We start from the raw sequence: 5682 nt of genomic DNA on the forward strand, positions 1-5682 counted from the left end.
AAGTAGATACCCAATTACCAAGAACATAAATCAACGCTCTAGCCAATTGAGCTATAAATGTACCGTGTTTTAAAGAGGTATTTCTAATAAATAAAAATAAATTTTTTTTGAAAACTAATATTTTGAACTTGCACAAGGAAAACAAGAAAAATACACAAAATAAGAAAAACCAAAGATCAAACAAGAAAATTTGACAAGAACAATTTGAAGATCAAGGAAAAATAAAGAACATGCAATTCGAAAATTGAAAGACAAAGAAGAGCATGCAATTGACACCAAACTTAAAATATGACACTCAATTCACAGAAAAACTAAAAATTAATAAAGAAAACTAATATTTTTGAAATTTTTTTTAGAAGGGATAATAAAAGATGCAATTCTAGTAAAAAAGATAATTTTTTCCAAATCTAAGCAACAAGATTCACCGTCAGTTGTTCAAACTCAAACAATGCAAGGCAACGGCGCCAAAAACTTGGTGCACGAAATTGTCTATGCCAATATTAATGGACTATTTCTCACAGCTTCACACAACTAACCAGCAAGTGCACTAGGTTGTCCAAGTAATACCTTACGTGAGTAAGGGTCGAATCCCACGGAGATTGTTGGCTTGAAGCAAGCTATTGTTATCTTATTAATCTTAGTCAGGATACCAATAGTATTCTTTAGCCTTGACTGTAAAAGATAAATAAAAGGGTGTAAAAGGAGTAATTGTTACGCAGTAATGGAGAATATGTTGGAGTTTTGGAGATGCTTTGTCTTCTGAATTCCTGCAACATAATGTTTTCTCACTTTCATAAATGCAAAGTTCCTTCCATGGCAAGCTGTATGTAGGGCTTTAGAGACTCATGCCATCAAAAGGTACAGAATTCGGATCTAAAAATGTCATGAGATGTAAAATAAGTCTTTAAAAGTTGTTTAAATAGTAAACTAGTACCCTAGGTTTACAGAAAAATGAGTAAACTAAGATGGATAGTGCAGAAATCCACTTCTGGGGCCCACTTGGTGTGTGCTGGGGCTGAGACTTAAGCTTCTCACGTGCCTGGGCCGTTTCAGGAGTCGAAAGCCAAGTTGTAACCTGTTTCTGGCATTAAACTCCAACTTGCAACCTGTTTCTGGCGCTGAACGCCATACTACAACATGTAACTGGCATTGAACGCCAATTTACATTGTCTATCTTCGCGCAAAGTATGGACTATTATATATTGCTGGAAAGCCCTGGATGTCTAATTTCCAACCCAATTAAAAGAGTGCCAATTGGACTCCTATAGCTCCAAAAAATTCATTCCGAGTGCAGGGAGGTCAGAATCCAACAGCATTCGCAGTCCTTTTTCAGCCTAAATCAGATTTTTGCTCAGCTCCCTCAATTTCAGCTAGAAAATACCTGAAATCACAGAAAAACATACAAACTCATAGTAAAGTCCAAAAATATGAATTTTGCCTAAAAACTAATAAAAATATACTAAAAAGTAGCTAGAACCTACTAAAAATACCTAAAAACAATGCCAAAAAGCGTATAAATTATCCGCACATCAATCATCCGCTATCCATGCAATGTGGCAAGGTGGTGCACGAATTTGTAATGCCAATATCAAAATCAAGATTTCTTACAAATTCGCACAACTAACCAGCAAGTGCACTGGGTCGTCCAAGTAATACCTTACGTGAGTAAGGGTCGAATCCCACGGAGATTGTTGGCTTGAAGCAAGTGATGAGCGGATAATTTGTACGCTTTTTGGCATTGTTTTTAGTATGTTTTTAGTATAATCTAGTTAGTCTTTAGTATATTTTTATTAGTTTTTAGTTAAAATTCACTTTTCTGGACTTTACTATGAGTTTGTGTGTTTTTCTGTGATTTCAGGTATTTTCTGGCTAAAATTGAGGGACCTGAGCAAAAATCTGATTCAGAGACTGAAAAGGACTGCAGATGCTGTTGGATTCTGACCTCCCTGCACTCGAAGTGGATTTTCTGGAGCTACAGAAGCCCAATTGGCGCGCTCTCAATGGCGTTGGAAAGTAGACATCCTGGGCTTTCCAGCAATATATGATAGTCCATACTTTGCCCAAGATTTGATGGCCCAAACCGGCGTTCAACGTCACCCTCAGAAATCCCAGCGTTAAACGCTGGAACTGGCACCCAAATGGGAGTTAAACGCCCAAACTGGCACTAAAGCTGGCGTTTAACTCCAAGAAGAGTCTCTACACGAAAATGCTTCATTGCTCAGCCCAAGCACACACCAAGTGGGCCCGGAAGTGGATTTTTATGTCATTTACTCATCTCTGTACACCCTAGGCTACTAGTTTTCTATATATAGGACCTTTTACTATTGTATTGTCAGCTTTTGATCATGTTTTTATGATTGAACCCTCTTTGGGAGGCTGGCCATTTGGCCATGCCTAGACCTTGTTCTTATGTATTTTCAACGGTGGAGTTTCTACACACCATAGATTAAGGTGTGGAGCTCTGCTGTACCTCGAGTATTAATGCAATTACTATTGTTCTTCCATTCAATTCCGCTTGTTCTTGTTCTAAGATATCACTTGTTCTTCAACTTGATGAATGTGATGATCCGTGACAATCATCATCATTCTCACCTATGAACGTGTGACTGACAACCACCTCCGTTCTACCTTCGATTGGGTGACTATCTCTTGGATTCTTTAATCGGAGTCTTCGTGGTATAGGCTGGAACTGATGGCGGCATTCAAGAGAATCCGGAAGGTCTAACCTTGTCTGTGGTATTCTGAGTAGGATTTAATGACTGAATGACGATGACGTGCTTCAAACTCCTAGCAGGCGGGGCGTTAGTGACAGACGCAAAAGAATCGATGGATTCTATTCCGGCCTGACCGAGAACCGACAGCTGAATTCCGCGTGCTGTGACAGAGCATATGCAATCGTTTTCACTGAGAGGATGGGAGGTAGCCATTGACAACGGTGAAACCCTACACAAGCTTGCCATGGAAAGGAGTAAGAAGGATTGGATGAAGACAGTAGGAAAGCAGAGAGACGGAAGGGAAGGCATCTTCATGCGCTTATCTGAAGTTCCTACCAATGAATTACATAAGTACCTCTATCTTTATCTTATTGTTATTTTCGTTCATCATCATATCATTTGAGTTTGCCTGACTAAGATTTACAAGATGACCATAGCTTGCTTCATACTAACAATCTCCGTGGGATCGACCCTTACTCGCGTAAGGTTTATTACTTGGACGACCCAGTGCACTTGCTGGTTAGTTGTGCGAAGTTATGTAATGCCATGGTATTGAACACCAAGTTCTTGGGGTTCATGACCGGGGATTATGAGAGTTGTGAAAAGTATTGTTCACAATTTCGCGCACCAAGTTTTTGGCGCCGTTGCCGGGGATTGTTCAAGTTTTGAGCAAGCTTTTGGTAACATCAGTGCCAAGGATTGTTGAGTTTGGACAACTGAAGGTTCATCTTGTTGCTTAGATTAGGTATTTATTTTTTTCGAAATTCTTGAAGATGAATTCTAGAGTTTCACGATGATTTGTTGAAGTCTGGCTGGCTGAGAAGCCATGTCTAATCTCATTGGACCGAGGTTTCAACTTATCATCACAAGAGCTTGTTGATCTTTATCAATCTTGCTTTTGGAGCAGTGATCTGCTAAGGCTTGGCTGGCCTTTGGCCATGTCTAGTGTTTTGGACCGAAGCTTTCTTTGAAAGCTTGGCTGGCTTTGAAGCCATGTCTAATTCCTGGACCGGAGTCTTAGACTAGCATTGCACTGATTCCTGGAATTCTCATTGAGAATTTTGATACCTTTTTCCAATTAATTTTCGAAAAACACAAAAAAAATTAAGAAAATCATAAACACAAAAAAATATTCCATGTTTCTTGTTGAGACACTAGTCTCATTTTAAGTTTGGTGTCAATTGCATGCATTCATTCATGTGTCTTAAGGATTTTCAAGTAATTCTTGATAATTTTCGTGCTCTGATCTTTGAATTCAATTGACTTGAGTGTTTTGTGTGTCTCATATGCATTTTCATTTTGTTAGTGTCAGTAGTATACAAACTGCTAAGTTTGGTGTCTTGCATGCATTGTTATTTGATTCTTGTTGCATTTTGATTTGTTCTTATTATTAAAAATCCAAAAATATTTTTAATTTGTGTCTTTTCAAGTCAATAATACAGAGAATTGAAGATTCAGAACATTCAGCAGAGGAATTGCACAGAAAAAGCTGGGCGTTCAAAACGCCCAGTGAAGAAGGACAGACTGGCGTTTAAACGCCAGCCAGGGTACCTGGTTGGGCGTTTAACGCCCAAAAAGGTATAGTTTTGGGCGTTAAATGCCAGAATGTGCACCATTCTGGGCGTTTAACGCCAGGATGGCACAAGGGGGAAGATTCTGTTTTTCAATGCAATTTTTTTTCAGTTTTCAAAGTTTTTCAAAATCAAATCTTTTTCAAATCATATCTTTTCAATCAAATCTCTTTCAAATTTAATTTCTTTCTTTTTTCAAAGATACTTGCTACCAATTAATGATTTGATTCAACAATTCAAGTATGTTGCCTTTTCTGTTGAGAAAGGTTTAATATTTGAATCATATCTTTTCTTGTTAGTCAAGTTTTTAATTTTCAAACTCAAATCTTTTTTTTTTAATATTTTTCAAATCATATCTTTTCAATCACATCTTTTTAAAACCAATCATATTTTCTTAACCACATCTTTTTCAAAATAGTCTTCAATCAAATCTTTTTGATTTCTAATTTCAAAATCTTTTTCAAAAATCACTTTATTTCTTTCCCACTTTCATTTTCGAAAATTAAGTAATGTTTTTCAAAAATGTTTTCAAAATTTTTACTTAATTTTCGAAAATCACTTCCCTTCTTCTCACATCCTTCTATTTATGGACTAACACTATTCCTTGATGCAAAATTCAAACTCCATCTCCTTTGATAAGTTCGAATTTTCTACTTCTGTCTTCTACTCTTCTTTTCCTCTGACATTTCAAGGAATCTCTATACTGTGACATAGAGGATTCCACATTTTCTTGTTCCCTTCTCTTTCTTATGAGCAGGAGCAAAGACAAAGGCATTCTTGTTGAGGCTGATCCTGAACCTGAAAGGACCTTGAAGAGAAAGCTAAGAGAAGCCAAAGCACAACTCTCTTTAGAGGACGTGACCGAATTCTCCAAAGAAGAAGAACACATGGCAGCCGAAAACAACAATGCCAACAATGCAAGGAAGGTGCTGGGTGACTTTACTGCACCTACTCCCGACTTCTATGGGAGAAGCATCTCTATCCCTGCCATTGGAGCAAACAACTTTGAGCTTAAGCCTCAATTAGTTTCTCTAATGCAACAGAATTGCAAGTTCCATGGACTTCCATTGGAAGATCCTCATCAGTTTTTAGCTGAGTTCTTGCAAATCTGTGACACTGTCAAGACTAATGGGGTTGACCCTGAGGTCTACAGACTTATGCTATTCCCTTTTGCTGTAAGAGACAGAGCTAGGACATGGTTGGACTCTCAACCTAAAGAAAGCCTGGACTCTTGGGAAAAGCTAGTCAATGCCTTCTTGGCAAAGTTCTTTCCACCTCAAAAATTGAGTAAGCTTAGAGTGGAAGTCCAAACCTTCAGACAGAAGGAAGGAGAATCCCTCTATGAAGCTTGGGAAAGATACAAACAATTAATCAGAAAGTGTCCTTCTGATATGCTT

General features: G+C 37.9%; 1 non-coding gene across 1 annotated transcript; it reads right to left on the minus strand.

Annotated features, from left to right (window-relative positions):
• Positions 1-5574: 5574 nt before the first annotated feature.
• Positions 5575-5682, minus strand: LOC112766719 (small nucleolar RNA R71). Its single transcript, XR_003184527.1, has one exon. It is a non-coding gene; the product is annotated as a small nucleolar RNA R71 (small nucleolar RNA).

The sequence above is a fragment of the Arachis hypogaea genome, chromosome 2, assembly GCF_003086295.3.
Source record: "Arachis hypogaea cultivar Tifrunner chromosome 2, arahy.Tifrunner.gnm2.J5K5, whole genome shotgun sequence".
NCBI lineage: Eukaryota > Viridiplantae > Streptophyta > Magnoliopsida > Fabales > Fabaceae > Arachis > Arachis hypogaea.